At 38.3% G+C, this 18,712-nt stretch overlaps 1 protein-coding gene across 2 annotated transcripts in view; it reads right to left on the minus strand.

Annotated features, from left to right (window-relative positions):
* The window catches only part of CDKAL1 (CDKAL1 threonylcarbamoyladenosine tRNA methylthiotransferase), a 638,543-nt gene extending 625,844 nt beyond the window's left edge, over window positions 1-12,699 (minus strand). Inside the window, exons 1-2 of one of the 2 annotated variants that reach the window (XM_090271743.1) lie at window positions 12,684-12,699; window positions 11,830-11,872 (exon numbers count right to left, since the gene is read on the minus strand). The gene's annotated coding sequence lies outside the window, so the exon portion shown is untranslated. Of the gene's footprint in view, window positions 1-11,829; window positions 11,873-12,683 lie in introns of those variants that run through there. The other variant, XM_090271744.1, reaches the window with a different exon arrangement.
* Window positions 12,700-18,712: the final 6,013 nt, after the last annotated feature.

An 18,712-nucleotide genomic window follows, 5' to 3' on the forward strand; every position in this document is an offset into this window, starting at 1 on the left:
ATCATTGTCTACAATTTACTAAAACAAAAATTAGATTATGACATATGGGAAAACATTTATGACTCTTAAATTTAGGAAATAGATATATTAGTGTTCATACCCTATTCTACTTTCCTGAATGTTCAAAATTTTTGTGATCAAGAAAAAAAACTGTGTACACAGCTTCCAGGAAGATAAAGTAGACATTCTTCTTCTTTTTTTTTTTAAATTATTTGTTTGTTTGTTTATTTTATTTTTAGAGAGAGGGGAAAGGAGAAAGAGAGGGGGAGAAACATCACTGTGTGATTGCCTCTCACTTGCGCCCCCAACTGCGGACCTGACGTGCAACCTAATAATGTGCCCTGACTGGGAATCGAACCAGCAACACTTGGCTTGCAGCCTGAGGCAGAGTAGACATTCTTAAACCTCTGGACATTACATAGAAAATAAATATAAGAAGACTTTGAAAGGTGGAGAGAAAAAGAAGACAGGCTAGGGACCTTGGAATCCAAAAAAACCACAATGGTGAATTCCTTGGGGGGGGGTTGCCTCTTGTCCTCAGACACGGAGCTAAAGAAGCCAGCAACCCTGAAGTGTCAACACACATAAGACAATAAAAGCCCCCCAAAAAAGGCTGTTTTCTTGTCGAAGAACCAGAGAAGGGGCAGCCTTCCAAGGCAGAAAACTTTTAGACGATAACTATTCTGCTAAAATAAATAAATAAATAACACCCACAAAACACAAAACTCTAGTCCCACCTCCAGACAAGCCACAAAGGCCAAGTAGGGAGCCCTGACATCTCCCTTACGAGGATATGAGGCACCCCTATACACCTAACCAGGATAGAATCAGAAGGCCAAGTAAGGACCCGTGACTTCCAAACCATCCAACGAAGCAGTAATGCATTAATCCCTACTCCACCCACAGTGTCAGTGAAGACGAAACTGACATATAAGTTTAAAATTAAATCCCTATCTGCAGACTGGTGCAGACACTGTGGAAAGCAACGTGGAGATATCTCAAAAAATTAAAAAATGATCTGTCTTTTGACCCAGCAATCCCTCTTCTGGGAATATATCTGAAGGAACCCAAAACAGTAATTCAAAAAACCATAAGCACCCTTATGTTCATTGCAGCATTATTTACAAGATATGGAAGCAGCCCAAGTGTCCATGAGTAGATGAGTGGATAAAACAAGTATGGGGCATTTACACAATGGAATTCTACTCAGCTGTAAAAAAGAAGAAAATTTTACCCTTTCCAAAAGTATGGATGGATCTGGAGAATATTATGCTAAGTGAAATAAGTCAGTAAGAGAAAGACAAATACCATATGGTTTCATTCATATGTGGAATCTAATGAACAAACTGATCTAACAAGCAAAACAGAGGCAGACTCATAGATGGAGAGCAGATGACAGCTATTGGGGGGGATTAGGAGATGGAGGGATTGAGCAAAAAGGAAAAAGGACTCACGGACAACAGTGAGGTGATTGCTGCGGAGTGGGGAACATAAGGGGACTAATTGGTAATGGAAAAAATACAATAAAGATTGAATTTTTAAAAAGAAATCCTTATCAAAATTTAAAACAACTGGTAAAAAAAAAAAATGAATAAAGTGGAAGGAATTAGCCTGACCAATTTTAAGACTTATTAATTAATCAAGACTGTGTAATATTGGTAGAATATAAACATAGATCAACAAAACATAACAGAGAACCTGGAAATAGACCCACACATATATACCCAAATTATTTTCCGAAAAAGTGCAAAAGCAATTCAATGGTGAAAAAACAACTTCAAAAATTAGTGCTGGAGCAATTGAACATTTATAGACAAAACTATAAACTGTAATCTAAGTCTCACGCCTTACACAACAATCAATTCAAAATGTATCATGGACTTAAATGTAAAATGTTAAGACCATAACCTCTAAAAAAATTATAAGAGGACAATTTCTAGACCTAAATCTAGGTGAAGAGTTCTTAGCCTTGACACCAATTTCCATAAAAAGAAAAATTAAATGAAGACATCATCAAAATTAAAAATTTTGCTCTGCAAAAGACCTTTTGGAGAAAATTAAAACTCAAATTACAGAGTGGGAGCAAATAGCTGCAAATATGACAAAGGACTAATATCTTGAATTCAAAACACAATACTGAAAAAAGAAAACCAATCCAGTTAGAAAATGAACAAAAGAAAGACATTTCGCCTAAGAACATATACAGAGTGCACAGGGGAGAGGGAGGAGCGGGTAAAGGGGGAGGAATGGTGATGGAAGGAGACTTGGCTTGGGATGGTGAACACACAATACAATACACACATGAAGTATTACAGAACTGTACCCCTGAAACCTATATAATTTTATTAACCAATGTCACCCCAATATATTCAATTTAAAAATGCAGTAACTACAGATACAAAGGAAGAAGATATACAGAGGGCTAACAAGCATAAGAAAAGAGATTCAACATTACTACACAGCTATCAGAATGGCTAAAATAAAAAATAGTGAGGCCCTGGCCAGGTAGCTCAGTTGGCTAGGCTGTTGTCCCAATACTCCAAGACTGCAGGTTTCATTCCCAGGTCAGAGCACATACAAGAAGCAACAACTGAATGCATAAATAAGGGGAACAACAAGTCAGTGTATCCCTCTCTCTCTCGCTCTCTAATCAAAAAAATTTTTTAAATAGTGAGAACACTAAATGCTGATGAGTATGTAGCTATGCAGTGTAACTGAATCACTCATAGTCCTGATGGGAATATAAAATGGTTTAGTCGCTTGGAGAAAAATGTTTGGCATTTTCTTTAAAAAATTAATCATGTAACTACAATGCAACCTGGCAAGTATATTTCTGAAAGTTTAATCCAAGAGATATAAAGAATTATAATCCAAAAACCCTAAACACAAATGTTTGTAGTACTTTACTTTGTAATAGCAAAAACCTAGAAACAGCCCAAATGCCCTTCAGTAAGTTGACTAGTTAAACAAAACTGTGGTACAGTTACATCCGTACGATAAACTACTACTCAACCTGGGTGAATGTCCAAAGAATTATGCTGAGTGAATACAGCCAATCCCAAAAGGTACATGCTGCATAATTACATTTATGTAACATACTTGAGATTGAAATAAAATTATAGATATGGAGAACAAAATAGTGGTTGCCAGGGATTAAGGAGAGGATAGATGGGAGGAAAGTGAATGTGACTGTAAAAGGACAACATGAGAGAACCTTGTGGTGATAAAAATGTTCTATATCCTGACTACATAAATATCAATATTCCTGGTTGTGATATTATATTATAGTTTTGCAAGATGTTGCCATTGGGGGAAACTGGGTAAAGTGTATAGCATCTCCACATAATTTTTATAACTATAAGTGAATCTACAATTATATTAAAATAAAGTAATTTTTTAAAGAAACTATCTTGAAAAAAAGAAAGTATACCTGAGAGTACACTTCCTGGTAGCACTACTACCAATACTATATCCAGACACTAAGAAAGTGCTCAGAATCATCTCATTAACCATTCACAACTCCATTAGGTAGGCAGGAAATGTTATTAGCCTCACTTTAAAGAGCAATCTGAAACACAGAAAAGCAACTTATCTAAGGAAGCACAGGAAGAATTCCATGCCAAACAGAATAGGGAGCCCAGAAATAAACCCAAGTCTATATGGTCAACTAATATTTGACAAAGGGGAAAGGAACATAAAATGGAGTGAAAAGAGCCTCTTCAACAAATGGTCCTGGGAGAACAGGACAGGGACAAGCAAAAAAATGAAACTAGACCACCAACTTACACCATACACCAGAATAAACTCAAGATGGATAAAAGACTTAAATGTAAGCCGTGGGACCATAAAAGTCCTGGAGGAAAACATAGGCAGGAAAATTTCAGCTATCCTACGTAGCAATATTTTCACTGATATATCTCCTAAGGCAAGGGAAATAAAGGAAAGAATAAACAAATGGGACTACATCAAACTAAAGAGTTTCTGCTCAGCAAAAAAAACATCAGCAAGATGAAAAGGAAACCAACCATAAGGGAAAATATATTTGCCAATGATACCTCAGACAAGGGATTGATCTCCAAAATATATAAAGAACTTATACGACTCAACATCAAGAAGACAGACAACCCAATTAAAAAATGGGTAAAGGACCTGAACAAACACTTCTCCAAAGAGGACATACAGGGGATCCACAGGCAGATGAAAGAATGCTCAACATCACTAGCCATCAGAGAGATGCAAAAAAAACCACAATGAGATACCACCTCACACCAGTCAGAATGGCCATCATCAACAAATCAACAAACAAGTCCGGGCAAGGATGTGGTGAAAAGGGAACCCTAGTGCACTGTTGGTGGGAATGCAGACTGGTGCAGCCACTGTGGAAAACAGCATGGAATTTCCTCAAAAAACTAAAAATGAAACTGCCTTTTGACCCAGCAATTTCATTGCTAGGATTATACTTGAAGAATCTTGAAACATCAATTCAAAAAAACCTATCCACCCGTATGTTCATAACAGCACTATGTTCATAGCTAAGTGCTGGAAACAGCCTAAGTGCCCATCTGTAGATGAGTGGATTAAAAACTGTGGTACATTTACACAATGGAATACTATGCAGCAGAAAGAAAGAAATTCCTACCATTTGTGACAACATGGATGGAACTAGAAAGAATTATGTTTAGTGAAATAAGTCAGGCAGTGAAAGACAAATACCATATGATATCACCTAATACAGGAAACTAATGAACAACACAAACAGACAAGCAAAATAGAACCAGAGGCATGTAAACAAGGAGTAGACTGACAGTGACTGAGGGGGTGGGGGGGGGGAGGAAGGAGGAAAGAAAGAAGAAGGTCTAGTCAAGGAACTAGTGTAAATGACCCATGGACATGGACTATGGGGTACGGATTGACTGTGGGAGAGAGGGTGGGCGGGGTGGGGGGGGAAGCAATGGGGGAAAAAGTGGGACAACTATAATAGGAAAACAACTACATACATACATACATACATACATAGAATTCCATGCCAGGTGAGCCCAAGCCCATATGCTGCATGGCACTCTACTGCCCACTTACTTAATGTATGTACATTGAGTGACTCCTGTTCTCATCCAGGCCACCTAATCCACTGTTAGGAATCCTATACTCTCCTCTTGTCTCAGCCTTTCTGATGAATTTTCCTTCTCTTCATTTGCCAAATTCCCACCTTTCAATTAACAACTTTCAAGTAAGAGTGGCTTCCAGCCCTGACTGGTGTCGACCCGCAAACAGAAAGGTCAACAGTTTGACTGCCGTCAGAGCACATGCCTGGGTTGCAAGCCAGGTGCCCAGCTGGGGGCATGAAAAAAGGCAACCAATAAATATTTCTCTCCCCTTCTTTTCTCCCTCCCTTCCCCTTTCTCTAAAAATAAATAAAATATTTAAAAATAGAAAAAAAAGTGGCTTCCAACTGGACTCATTTTGTGCCCTTTACTGTAATGTACTCTTTACAACTATAACAAATTATGCCCTGTAAATCAGACAAAACTATGTTTAAGCCTCAGCTAGCTTTACATTGTTAATAAGAGAAAAAGAAAAAATTACAATAACCCAAATGGCAAACAATCAAGGACTTGCTAAATTATAGTTAAAATGCATACCACATGGTCATGGAGGAACTGTCAATCACAGGTCTCTTCCTTCCACAGACACAGGAATGGGGCACATGAACCAAGCCTGCCAGAGTAACCCTCCTCCTGCCACAGTGGTTGGTTCAGGATTGGATATGACAAGCCATACCACTAGAACCATCACCAAGACTTCTATGCCAGAGCTAAAAGGAGAAATGGCTTCTTTTTTCACTGAAGTGGCTCAGCTGGGCGAATGTCAGCTTGGTAATGCTGGAGACCATCTGCCAGTCACAGGGCAGAAGGCCACCTAAGGACTGATACTAAGAAGAGCTGAAGAGAGGAGCCATACTGACATTATTTGAGCGCCTGGACCCAACCAATGCCTGAATCCTGATGCTGCCCCACTCTGCCCAATCATGTGAGCCAGTAAGTTTCTTCTGTGGCTTAAATTAGTTTGAGTTGGGTTTTCTGCTTCTGCAAACAAGAGCCCTGGCCAACTCAGCAAACTACGTTAGGTAAAATGAACTGTCTTTCTCAAAATGGTTCTATCTATTTGAGATATTAACTATGAGTGAAAAAAAAATGGATCTGTGGTTAAATTAATATAGGAAATTCTGCCTCCTTATTAAATTCCCAGCATGCACTAGTGTAGAGCAAAAACTGAAGAACTGCTTTCAGTAAAAAAAAAAAAAAAAAAAAAACAACTCATTTACCTTAGAAATTTTCTGAGTTATATTCTCATATCTCCTCTTAATAAGGCTAAAGATGGTATTGAAGACAGAAAACTTGAATGAAGCCAACCTCAGATGCTCCCCCACATTCTGCACAGATGGATGGCTTCCTTCGTTTCCCCAGAAGTGGTTCTTTGCCCATGTACTCAGCCTACCAATATGTTGCTATGAACAACTGTCCACTTCCCTAAGAACAATCCTTGTACTCTGATCTACACAAGGGAAGAAACCCAGTAAAGCTCCTTTCTTCCTGCATCTTCATTGTCTCCTTTCTGAATCATTACTATCTGGATATAAACATTTCTTCCATTTAAAAAACAAAAACCTTATCTTGATCCCACTTCTTGAACTTACTGTCTCCATCACATTTCTCTTCTTTAAAGAAAAACTCCTTGCAAGAGCTATGTACACTTACAATCTCCAGTTTCCCTTCCCATTTTCCCATGAACCAGGCTTTCACCCCCACCACTCCACCAAAATTGCCTGTCATGATTTCAATGGCTTCCAATAATATATCGTCGGCAGCCGTCCGTCTCGAGAGACGATGGTGTAGCTTCTTAAGAGTCTATCTGCACCGCCGAGAATGGCTGTGCAGTCCGACTCGGGAGTGACACGGTATCTGTCTCCTCCCGTGTTGAATCGACATCTTGTGATGACGCTGGAGTGTCCTCTCCAGTGAAGCTGAAGCTACAGAGCCTGGGCAGGGTGATATGGAGGGTCTGCTGTAGCCCATGCAGCAGACCCCCCCTCTCTTCGCAGCTGAAGGGTCCAAGGGAAAGACGGAGTCAATACAGCTTGGCTTCAGGTGCGCCGCAGGAGTTGCCGGTGTTGACTACAACGTCAAACCGCCTTATACAATGATCAATTCTCAGTCATCTTATATGACCTCATCAGTAAGACACCATACCCTCCAAGTTTACCTCCTACCTCATTAGCCACTCCCCAAGTCTCCTTTGCTGGTTTCTCCTTGTCTCTCCAACTTTTCTTCACTGGCATGACCTCATGGCAGTTATAGGACTTCTTCTCCTCTCTAGTTACAGACATACCCTGTTCTCCTCTGATCCCATGGCCTTGAAAATACCAACTATATGCTTATAGAACCAGTCCCAGCCCTCCCCTGAACTTCAGACTCACATGTCTAACTGTCTCTTCAATACCCCTGTTTGAATATCTAATAGTCATTTCAAACTTAAAAAGTCAAAACAAGTCCTGGTTGGTGTGGCTCAGTGAACTGAGCACCAGACTGCAAACCAGAAGGATGCCAGTTCGATTCCCAGTCAGGGCACATGCCCGGGTTGTGGGCCAAGTTCTCAGTTGGGGGCATGCAGAGGCAACTGATGAACGTTTCTCTCCTTCTCTTTCTCCCTCCCTTCCCCTCTCTCTAAAAATAAATAAAATCTTTTTTTTTTTAAGTCAAAATGAGAACACTTGCTCTTCTACCCCACCTTACCCCACATGCAACCACCACCAAACACTACACCAGATCCTTCCACAATTTTCCCCATTCCATTTAAAGGCAATCCCAACCTTCTACCTGCTCAGGCCAAAAATCCTGGACTCCTCTCCCTAATCCAATGCACCAACAAAATCCTGCTGGCTCTATCTTCAAAATATATTCAGAATCTGACCATTTCTGATCCTACCTACTGTTACGGTCTTGGTCCAAACCAAGATCAACTCCTGCCTAGATAACTGGAACTTAGTCTCCCTGCTCTTACCCTTAATTTCCAAAGGACATTTGAGCATAGAAGTTGGGGAAGGATCCCTTTAAAATCTAAGTTCACCTCCAGCTTCTGATCAAAACCTTCCAATGTCTCCCACCTCAGAATAAAAAGCCAAAAGCGCTATAAAAATCTGCAAGAACAGATTTTTCCTGTTACCTTGACTTTATTGCCTACTACTTACTCTCCCAGTCACTACTCTCAGCAACATGGCCTTCCTTGCCGGTTCATGCCTATCAGGTACACAATCATCTCAGGATCTTATTCTTGCCTGAACATCTTCAACCCCTTCAGGACGTTGCTCAAATGTCACCACTGAGACCTTTCTGAACAAATCCCACACCTCACCACATATATACATACACTTCCTAGCCTCATTCCCCACCTTGTTTTCTAACCACTGCTTAGGTTACTTACTACCTATCTCTTTCTCCTAGAATATACGCTGTAAGAAGAAAGGTTTTTGTGTTCTTTGTTCTGTTTTATCTCAGGTACAGCCTAGAACTATGTCTAGCATATTGCAGGTTCTCAGCAAGTATTTTTTTTACTGTAGACTATCCAGTCTAACAAAGTATGGCCCCTAGCTATCCCCTCCGTCACTCCCACTCAGTACCAATTATGCTAACCTTTAGATATTCCCTGAGTACGCCAGATTAGTTTCTGACTCAGGGGTCTTCACAAGTGCTATTCCTCTGCCTGGAATATCATCCCTCAGATACCTCTGTGGCTTGCTGCCCACTTATCTATTCAAATGACACCTCCTTGGAGAAGCCTTTCCTAACTAGCATGTCTAAAATAACCACACACTGACCAAGCATTCCCCCACACACTCTCATTAACCTATAATCCTGCTTTATGCTTAATTTTTCTTCATAGAACTAACCTACCTGATACCATATATGAAATTGTATCTGTCTTTCTCATTACAATGTAAGCTCCACAAGGACAAATGCATCATCTCTTTTTTGCCACTATACCCACACCTATGATAATGTCAACACATAGCAGGCACACAATATTTGTTGATGGAGTGGCTGAATGAATGAATAAAATACTTGTTTAAGCTCACTGTAGCTAGTCTTTCCATAACATAGGAGAAAAGTCTTACTCTGGGTGAAAAGTGGAAGTAAATACCTAATCCCTAGAGTTTCTTCTACCATTATTATTCTATGAAGTAAAAATAAGTGTGGAAGTCTAAGACTAGGTATGCCATAAATGTTACTAAAGAGCTACTGAAGGACAATGAATTGAATGACATAGTAAAAGCCATCTTTTTTACATTACAGGACTTTAACATCCCATAAACAAAAGAAGGAAAATAGAATGGAAGAAGAAAGATGAGAGGGGTCTGCTGCAGTTGACATATGATATCACAGGGTTAGAAAAGTAGGGACCATTGCTAAGCCTCTTACTTTACAGAACTGTAGTCCAGAAAAGCTAAAAGATTTGTACATTGATAGAGCTAGAATTAGAAACTAGGCCATTTCTTAACATCAAGCTCTCCCCACTATGGTTCTGCCGCATTGGCAAAAACAATACAAGAGTTGAATGCGAACCTAAGATATAAACACATACCAGAAAAAAAAATGGGCAAAGGAAAAACATACAACTCACTTTAGTAAATGCAAGTAGCTAATACGCATAAGAAACAATGCTCAAACACACTAATACCAAGTGTTTAAACATGAATTATTTTTCACCCTACTGATAAAAAAGACTGACAAAAACCCTACTGCTAGCTAAAAGCATGGTAAAATTGGCATATCCTTCTGGAGGGCAATTTGAAAGTACATACCAAACTTTAAAACATACACATCCCTTAGCACACCAATTTCACTTCTAGAAATTCACAACAGAGTCAAAAATAATATAATGCAGAGGTTCCTAAATATAGCACCATATCATAGCACCTGAACAATCTCAATCATCAATAGTAATCAGGTTTTTACATATAATAAACAGGCAGAAGGAATTGTTAGCCTTCAGAAATTTTTAAATAAGTGAATAATAAGGAAACAAAAAGCTGAGAACAAAAGGAAAGCAATATAATAGTTAAATGGAAGAAGAGGATCATATAAAGTTTTTTCTCAAAGACAGAGAAAATCAACTTTGGCAAATGGAATAAAAACAGTCAGAGAAAAGGCAGATATTAAAAATTACAAAAAGAAGAGAGAATACAACACTCTAGAGAACTGCAACCTATATAGATGATTTATTAGGAGAGCTTTATAATATCAAACACCCAAGTCCCATTCTGAATTAGAATCTCCAAGAGTGGAACTTAGGGATATGAACATAAACCCTGTTCAAGTGATTCCACTAAACACCCTGACCAAGAACCACTCTTCTGCAGCAGAGATTCTCAATACTGAGTCCTCATTGTATGCATCTGAGGAGCTTTTAAAAATTACAAACAACTGAGCCTCACATCAATTGAATCAGTCTCTGGGAATAGAGCCTGGGCATCAATTTTTTTTTTAACTTTCCAGTAATTCTCATGTGTGTAGCCACAGCTGAGAAAGTTCTACACCACTAGTTTTCACAATGTAGTTCCCAGATCAGCACAACCAGAATTACTGAGGAATTTGTTAGAAATGAAAAGTCTCAAGCCCCATTTTAGATCTACTGAACCAGATATTCTGAGTGAAGCCCAGCAATCTTTATCAAGCTTTCCAGATGATATTGATGTCCACTAAAATCTGAGAATCACTGTCCTAAAGTTATTCTTTCGTAAAAATCAACCAGCATGCTTGTCAAAAATACGTTACCTAGTCACCTGATTTTCAACAAGGGTGCCAAGAAATCTCAATGGGGGAAAGAATAGTGTTCTCAACAAATGATATTGAACAACTGGGGAGCCACATGCAAAGAATGAAGGTGGATTCCTACCTCTTATCATATACAAAAAATTAACTCAAAATGGATCACAGACCTAAATTTAAGAGCTAATAAAACTCTTAGGAGAAAACACAGGTGTAAATCTTCATGATGTTAGACTAAGCACTGGTTTCTTAGGTATAACACCAAAAGAACAAGCAACAAAAGAAAAAACAGATTGGTCTTCATCAATATTTAAAATTTTTATGCTTCAAAGGACACTATCAAGAGACTGAAAAGACAACTCCACACAATGGGAGAAAAGATTTATAAATTGTACATCTGATAAAAAGTCTTACATCAGAATACTTAGAAAAAAACACAATTCAACAACAGAAAGACAAATAACCCAGTGCAAAATAGGGGCAAAGGATTTGAATAGACATTTCTCCAAAGAAGACACACAAATGGCCAATAAGCCCATGAAAAGATGTCAATATCATTAGCTATCAGGGAAATGCAAGTCAAAACTAGGAGATATCACTTCAAACCCACTAGGATGGCAAAAAGACAGAGAATAACATTGTGGATTAGAGCACGGAGCAAGTGAGAACAGAAGAGGGAAGGGTAAAGGACGAAGTCTTGAGGAACTGCAAATGTAATTGCCAAATGAAAGAGAAGCCAAGAAGCAGCGACCACAAAAGGAGTAAATCAGTTGGTCACAGAAAGCAAAGGCAGAGAGCTTGCCAGTGGACACGGTCAGTGAAATCTAATACAGATGAGAAGTTAAGTAAAATGAACGAAAATGTTTCTTGGATTTAGTGATGTGGAGATCATAGCATTTCCATATAGTGATGGTGGGAAAGTTACTAAGAAACTCAGGCTATCGTTTTGCGTATTATAATGTGTAACATGTCTCTGAATCAAAAAAAGTTTAAAATAAATGAGTACCTTGATTAATGCAATTAGTCTCAAATCCTCTTGAAAGATGAGTCTGGAAAATAAAAAGTTGATTAGAAAAAGCAAGCTCACAACAGGTTCACAAAACCACAGTAAGGATTCTTCAAAATTACCGAAAAGAGATTAGCCTCCATAAAAGACTTACACAGCAAGGTTAATTATGTTCCACACTACTTGCAACTTCTTACTGATTAGAACAAGGTGTTGACACCTGCCATATTGGCCACGACTGAGGTCCAGCCATAGTAATAAATACCACCCGGCACTAGAACACGTCTGCGGGATTCAATATCAACAACTACAAAACAGAATTAGGCAATGAAGCAGGTAGGCAATCCGGATCACCTTTCATCCAAAAGACACGTGTGTCGCCCCGAGATTCAAACTGATTTTAAGAGTAAATAAGAAAGCAAAGTGAAAACACAAGACACCTACTCTTATGACTCACTTCAGTGTAAATTCTTAATGAGATACAGCTCTCTGAAAGCTAAGTAACTGCGACAGCCCCCTCCCGTCCTACAAATTCACTAACGCAGAAAGTGGAAGAACGAATAAAGTGAATCTTGACAAAAAGGAACGAGATCCCTTAATAGTCCTTCCAGCCCTGCAGCACCTGAGGGCAACGACCCTGTCCTCACTCGTGGCAGCGCTACCAGCCTCCCTGTTCCCCCATCCCAGGGGGCAAGTCCCCCTTTAACTGCAAAACAAACCAGCGAAGACTGACACTGGGGACACAAGGCTCCGCTATAAAATGAGCTCCGGCAGCACTGTGCCCCACACGGATTCACCCGCCACCCTTACCCAGCAGTCGGGCAATAACAAACCAGAGCATAGTTAAGACTCACCGCTCTCCGGAACCGCACAGACTTCAGATGGAGCTCGCCATGACACCTACGGCCCGCCACGTTCCTGTGCGCATGCTCGGCGACGGTGGCCCGGAGAGATCAAGTTGCATCATTGACGAGCGCGAGTTTGGGTTTAATTTGCTTTAGTAATGATCACGCTAACATTCTTTTGACTACAGATGCAAAAATACACCCCCAAGGTATCAGGTTCTTAGGATCACTTAACAGTTAACTTCTGAGTACTTACGGTGTGTCAGGCACTGTTTTAAAGTAAGGGCTTTAATAAACATCTCCCGACTTATTTATTATCATGTATTATTTTACAAAAGAGGAAACCGGAGTTTTAAGTACTTGCCCAACGTTACTCCCCTAGTAATACTGCTCTCTGTGATAAATCCAGTTCTTCCTGACCCCCAAAGAATCTCCTTTTTATTACGTTTTCTAGCTTACTCAACCTTTTGTGAAAAGGGGTCATATTAGGGAAGAGAGTAGAAAAGGATAGAGAAAGAACGATTGGTGGATTAAATTTAATATAGGTCATTTAACAGCAAGCAAGTTAGCAGCTAAACTGTAAAGCAGTTTACCCAAGAAAGAGAACTTTCGTGGAGTATACTAGTTCTGACCTGTTTGTTTTACATGTGTACTCTCACTTTGTTATTCTTTCTCCCAGACACTGTATTAGACTTTCTGTTCCCCAGAACTTTAAAAAGTGGAGCCATGAGCCATAAACAAAAAATCAGAAATCGTGAGCTTTATGTCTGACTCTAGGTTTCACAGTGCTTTGGAGGAAGTGCCTTGTTTTATAAATGCCTTTCCTAATGCAATTCCCTCATATTAAAACGCCACCCTTTGCTCATCCATATCCATAAAGAACCTGAACTGTGGCCAGGGGTCCACTGCAGTCCTCACCCAGTGAATTAATAATCGCGTGTTTATGTTTTCTCTTCTCTTTCACTAGACCCCAAAAAGCAGGCCCTAGGTTATCTTCTTGGTTGTAATCCCACTGCCTAGCACATAATGCTGCACTTTATAACCACTCAATAAACATATGAATTAATGAACGACTCCACCCCTTTTCCCCAAGATCTATTTAAAATCAGTTAAAGAAATTTTATGGAGTGAACACCACAAGACCTCAAACATTGTGCTTGATGCTAGAGCTAGAAAGGAAAATATCACTTCCACCACTATTTCAGTCTAGTTCAAGGAAATAATTTGAATGGAGAACAGCAATCACCACGGAAAATGAACGCAGATCACAAAAGGGAGGTTTTCCTTCTCTAGCCTGAAGAGGTCAAGACTTCCCACAGGGATGAAGTGAGGGAAATGGATAAAGGTACTCCAGGATGAGAAGACAGTGAAAGCAAATTCATGGAGGCCTAAAACTGTTAACTGTTGTACATCATAAAAGCATAAAAAGTTGGGTAATGGTAGAGAAGGCCGGAAAGAGAAAGTGCAAGGACCAGATTAAGGTGAACCCTGCTTGCTAAAATAGAGACATTAGACCTAGTCCTAAATACATTAGGTAGCATTAAATGAAGTTGGGGCTATGAGGAATTGGAAATGGAATGGAAGGACAGGAAAGTTACAGAGGAGATAATAACATTAGCAAGATTTAGTGATTGATAGGCGCCAAAGAAAATGATACAAAGATGTTTCCAAGTTTTTGGATAAAGTGACTAATACCAATACCACTTTGGTGAAATCTGTCTAGTTAGGGATTTAAATTCTGAGTCATTTGAAAAGCCAGTGACCCTCCCTCCAGGAATTTACATTGCAAACGTGCTCACAATTAACAAAATGACGTGTGTTAGATTATTCTTTGACACTGCTTGAAATAGCAGGACTGGAAACCCTCTCTGGCTTCTAAGTAAGGGATTGGTTAAATATATTGTATTTATGGTATCTACTATATAAGCTCTTAAACAAGAACAAGGGTACATTTAATGTGCTAAGACATTCTTAAGTGAAAAAAGAAAGTTGAAACATTGTGTATACAGTGTATAAATATAGTTATTGGAAGACAGTATCTCTGGTAGAATATATACCCTATTTTTCACTCCATAAAACTCACTTTTTTTCCCCAAAAAGTAGGGGGAAAATGTCAGTGTGTCTTATGGAGCAAATATTGCACCACAGACCGTGATGTGTATTACCTGACCTGTCAGCAGTGGCGACAGCTGTTAGAAGAGGAAGCGGTGGGCCCACGCGAAATCACGGACGCTTAAATGTCCCACTTAACTGCTGAATCTCAGGGCATCTGATCAGTATGAAGATATGAAGAAAGTGATATCAGTGACTGTGAGCAACTGAACTTCATAAATTCTGACACTAGGGTTGATGAGTTCTTGGGGTTCCCAGAAAACTAGAAGAATACTTGAACCTTAAAGTCTCTCCTCATTTGTTAATGACAGTGATGATGGTTCTTAATACCGCTGTTGACTGCTGTTCACTTTACATGGTTGAAAAATAATTCTGTTATATTGTATTAAATATTTTAGTACACCATTTGGTTCAGAATACTTTTTTCTTGTTTTCTTCCTCTAAACCTAGGTGTGTCTTATGGTCAGGTGTATCTTATAGTGCGAAAAATACAGTAAGTAACTGGTAATGGGGTTGTCTCTAGGAAAAGGAACTGAGCAGCAAGAGAAAAATTTATTTTCCCATGTATGCCACTTTGTACCTTTTATTTTTGTACCATGTAAATGTATTATTTATTCATAAAGTAAATGAATATATTTTATTAAGAAAGTTAAAATGACATTTGATAACTTATAGTTTACTGGTTTATCTTTCACATTATAGTGTTGAACTTTAATTTTCCCTAGTATGAATATTTAAATTTTAAATACTTTATTGTACTAAAATATCCAGAACATGAAATTTACCATGTTAATCATTTCTAAGTATATAGTTCAATAGCATCAAGCAAATTCACATTTTTTGTGCAACAATTACCACCATTCACCTCAGAACTTTTTCACCTCCTGAAATGAAACTGGCCTCATGAAATAACCTCCATTTCTCTCTCCCCCAGCCTCTGGCAACCACCATTCTAGTTTCTGTCTATAGGAATTTGACTGTTTTAGGTACCTCATATATTTGTCCTTTTTATAACTGTTTTGTTTTTTCACTTAGCATAATGTCTTTAAGTTCCCTTTATGTTATAGTATGTCATAAGTTCCTTCCTTTTTAAGGCTGAATAACATTCCATTGTATGTTTATACCACATTGTGTTTATAAATTTTAAGTCTTTATCTTTGTCTCTCAAATAAAATTGTAAACTTCACAAGAATAGACACTCTACATTGTTAATGTTTTTTAGCCCATGATATAATATTAAATAGTTTATGAATGTTTAGTGGTAAAGAAACCAATAGGTGTATATTACTAAAAATGCAAATGAATCTAAAACATAATAGTAAAAGCAAATATTTTAATACCTTAAACTTAAAAATGTGTCAGTAACTCTATATTATGCCCTCTATGTAAATTATAAAATTTATTCACCCCAATAACTCTCTGAATAATCTGATAAGTTAGTACTATTTCTTCTCATTATCCTTTTTTTCTTTTTCTTATAAGGGAGGAAACTGAATCTTAGTCTGAATTCAGTATTTTTATTTTTAAAAAATTTTCAATTACAGTTGACATACAATATTTTATTAGTTTCAAGTATACACCCCAGTGATTAGACATTATATAACTTACTAAGTGGTCATCCTGATATATTTTGTACCCAACTGACACCATACATAATTATTAGAATATTATTGACTGTATTTCCTATGCTATACTTTACATCTTCATGACTATTCTTTTTCTTTCTATCTTTTTTTAAATTTAATCTTTATTGTATTTTTTTCCATTACCATTTAGTCCCCTTATACCCCTCTCCCCGCAGCAATCACCACACTGTTGTCCATGCCCATGAGTCCTTTTTCCTTTTTCCCCATGGCTACTCTCTACCAACCAATCTGTACTTCTTAATCCCTTCACCTTTTACACCCACCCACCCCCAATATCCCTCCCATCTAGCAACTGTCAAAATATTCTGTGTATCTATGTATCTGTTTCTGTTCTGCTTGTTCATTTATTTTATTTTTTAGGTTCTGTTGATAAATATGTATTTATTGCCACTTTTTGTTCATATTTTTTATCTTTTTTTTTTTTCTTCTTCTTAAAGAAAAACCTTTAACATTTCATGCAGTACTGGTTTGGTGCTGATGAACTCCTCTAGTTTTTTGGTTCTTTTTTTTTTTTTTTTTTTTTCTTGTCTGGGAAGCTCTTTATATGTCCTTCAATTCTAAAAGATAGCTTTGGTGGGCAGAGTAATCTTGGTTGTAGGTCCTTGCTTTTCATCACTTTGAATTTCTTTTGCTACTCCCTTATGGCCTGTAAAATTTCTGTTGAGAAATCAGCTGACAGTCTTATGAGAGCTCTCTTGTAGGTAATTAACTGCTTTTCTCTTACAGCTTTTAAGATTCTCTCTTTGTCTTTAACCTTTGGCATTTTAATTACATGTTTTGGTGTGGGCCTCTTAGGGTTCATCTTGTTTGGGACTCTGCCCTTCCTGGACTTGTATGTATATTTTGTTTACCAGGTTAGGGATATTTTCTATAATTTTTTCAAATACTCTGCTTTAATTTCTTACTCTTTCTTCTCCTTCCAGCACCCCCATGATGAAGCATGAACCGAACCATTCATATGGAAAAGTCACTGGAAACAACTTGGGTGGGCCCACAAGTTGGGTAGGATGAGTTTCAGGGAATCACCAGGGTGGAATGAACAGTGAGCTGATTTGACTGGAGACTTAGATATAGCCCCTGTCTGCCAACTCTGTTAGGTGTTGGATGCGGATGGTCTCAGAAAAGGAACAAACAATGGCCTCTGCTAGCATTTCTCTCTGGCAGAAGCTGCCCCCATCCCTAACTCTCACCCTGGTTTCTTTCAAGCTGCTGACCCAGCACTGGAACTCAGGGGTAGGGAGTCCAAGTAAGTCCATGTGTGGACCCTTTAAGAGGAGCTCCCTGAGACTCCAGAAGCCCTCCGCCTCTCTCAGCCTCAATTCCAGCTGGTTTTTACATACAGAACCCTGGGCTGGGGGTGGGGAGTGCTGTTGTGGAGCTGGGACCCCTCAATATTCAGGGAGGACCCGCTGCAGCTGAGATATTCCTTCTGATTTTTATCCACCACAGATGGCTGTGGGATCAGTCTGTTCCCCTTCTCCACCTCTCCTACCAATCTCAATGTGGCTTCTTCATTAAATCCCTAGTTGTATGACTTACATTCAGCTAGATTTCAGTCAGTTCTAAATGGTGGTTGCTCTGAAGTTTAATTGTAATTTTGATGTGGTTGTGGGAGGATGTGAGTACCACATTTACCTACACTGCCCTCTTGACCAGAAGTAAGTTCAATTTTTATTTTTAACAACTCTATATGAATACTACAGAAGAAAGAAACTGCATACTTTCATTAAAAACACAATTAGAGAAAAACATTGGAACTAAAAGAATGATAAGGGAAATGTGGAATAATATCAATAAGCCTTCAGCGTTTGACTCAAATTTTGTTAGTATTTACATTGAAAATTGAAGAGAAAATGTGAACAATAATGAAATTAGACAATTCTTACTATCTCAGCCACCAACCACAAAAGAACAAAAAAAATACGAAAATTATGATAATTTAACACATATTTTAGATTTAGCATATTATGATCTGAGCAATTAGCAGTGTGCTTATAAATGTGTACCAAACAGTATCATTTTATGAAAAATAAATTAGGCATTTAATTCACTCAAAAACTGATAAGTATACATGGACTTTTCTGTGTAAAAGAGAAGTTTCATAGAATGAAATTCAAAATGGATTAATCTATTTCATATATAAGAGCTAAGAAAAGTATAAGAAATGTGTTCTCAATTTTTTTTATAGGCTTTTAAAAATTTACTTGTTTTTAGTGAGAGGGGAAGGGAAGGAGAAAAAGAGAGAGAGAAACATTGATGTGAGAGAGAAGCTTTTTTTTT

Source organism: Furipterus horrens, unplaced genomic scaffold (genome assembly GCF_987537825.1).
Source record: "Furipterus horrens unplaced genomic scaffold, mFurHor1.1.pri manual_scaffold_3, whole genome shotgun sequence".
In the NCBI taxonomy this organism is placed as follows: Eukaryota; Metazoa; Chordata; class Mammalia; order Chiroptera; family Furipteridae; genus Furipterus; species Furipterus horrens.